General features: G+C 34.1%; 1 protein-coding gene across 1 annotated transcript in view; it reads left to right on the top strand.

The window, feature by feature from the left end:
• The window catches only part of igfbp6b (insulin-like growth factor binding protein 6b), a 4,372-nt gene extending 3,136 nt beyond the window's left edge, over window positions 1-1,236 (top strand). The window contains exon 4 of the mRNA XM_080734137.1: window positions 1-1,236. This exon is cut by the window's left edge and continues 349 nt beyond it. The gene's annotated coding sequence lies outside the window, so the exon portion shown is untranslated.
• Window positions 1,237-1,615: the final 379 nt, after the last annotated feature.

The following is a 1,615-nucleotide window of genomic DNA, read 5'->3' as shown; positions in this document are numbered from 1 at the left end:
ATGTTCAATGGTTGCAGCGAAGTCCTCTGCGTCTTTCAGTGCGACAATGCTGTTATGCTCACATTTAACTCTCCATGAACTGCCTCAACTTTACTGCTCCGAATGATCTCGATATTATTTCCCTAGCTCTTGTCCTGGCTTTGTGGTAAAATTTGATTTCCTTCTTAAGCTTAATTTTTACCACGTCACATGATGTGTGTCGCTTGCCAAAAAGAACTGATCAAGCGGAAATCAAATGAGTTGTTTGCGGCGAGCGACACAATCGTGTGACAAAGTATCAGTTAAACTTGAGGATAGCTGACACTGCCTGTGTTTGTTCTGATCTCAGTGGGCTGAAATACTGTTACGCTGGTGATGTGACACAAATGTTTGGGGAAAAAATGTGTCTCCCTCACCGTCCTCTCTCCCTCTCTCCAAAGATACACTGACATTACTATACTTCATTGACTGAGTTTTTTTTTCTATTAATTTAACTTATTTTTGAGTATGTATTTCCATACAGTACTGCTTGAATTCTCCCTACAGTATCTTATACATGTACTGAGTCCGGAAAAAAAAAGAAAGAAAATCATATGAATACAATCTTCTTGGATGCATCTTTCAATTTTATTTGTCTAAATGGCTCTGACTGCTTATTAGTTGATTGTTTGTACATATGTTGGAATGTTGTGGTTGACTGTGTGTTTTCTGAAGTGGCTGACAAAACGCTTATGGCTGTTACCCTTTTCAAGAAGTTGTAAGGCATATTTTTATACACGTCAATATAATATTTTATATATGAATTGTTGGTTTATTTAATGAACTACAGTACAATGCCATGTATTTTTATATTGTCAGCAGTTTCTTATTTAAAGACAGAGATTATTTTTATTTCACATAAGGGAGAAGTGTTGTGCTTCGGAAGCGCCGTCATGGTAAAAAATCATCACACTCACCAGAGCTATTCAACTGCTGTACATCTTATGTTGTTTTTTTCTTATTATTTAAATAGTTTTGTTTATTTTGAATTTGGAAGGTCCATGTTACTATTATGTTTTATTTTTTGGCACATTGTATACAAATTCTAAGTTAAACCGTGGGTGTGGGATTGGAATGATCAAATTTGTTCTAGTTATAGTACGTCTTTCCCAAGTCCTTGCAAAAGTCATTCACTTGTGTGCTAAAAAAATGTGATTAGAATTTATCTATTCCTGACCAATGTTGTGCCAATGTGTGTGCCGTGATGGTAGGTCCATGCACAAAGGACCTGTAAGATTTAAAATAAAACATAATGATAATAAAAATGGATAATAATAAAAAAAAAAACATATATTAATATAACAACTTTTGTCTTGAGAGTTCTTTTTCCTGGAGCTTTATTCAAACCTTGGTAAATACAAGCAACAAATGTCAAAATAAAATTGCACTGATGATGCAAATATTACAAGGATGCTCAGTAAGGATTGGTCAGAGGAAAATAACGGTGATGAAGATAATAGTGGTGGTATTGACAATAAACAATATTAAATACTGACCAAAAAAAGAGATAATGAAGAAATTAGTCATTACTGTTTTATAACCAAATGAGTTGGTTAATGTGTAAACCCAAACTGTACAGATTGTATGCAATGCTTTA

Source organism: Nannobrachium achirus (genome assembly GCF_963921795.1).
Source record: "Nannobrachium achirus genome assembly, chromosome: 9".
In the NCBI taxonomy this organism is placed as follows: domain Eukaryota; kingdom Metazoa; phylum Chordata; class Actinopteri; order Myctophiformes; family Myctophidae; genus Nannobrachium; species Nannobrachium achirus.
The sequence above is the reverse complement of the archived record's forward strand: the minus strand, read 5'-3'. Positions and strand labels throughout refer to the sequence as shown.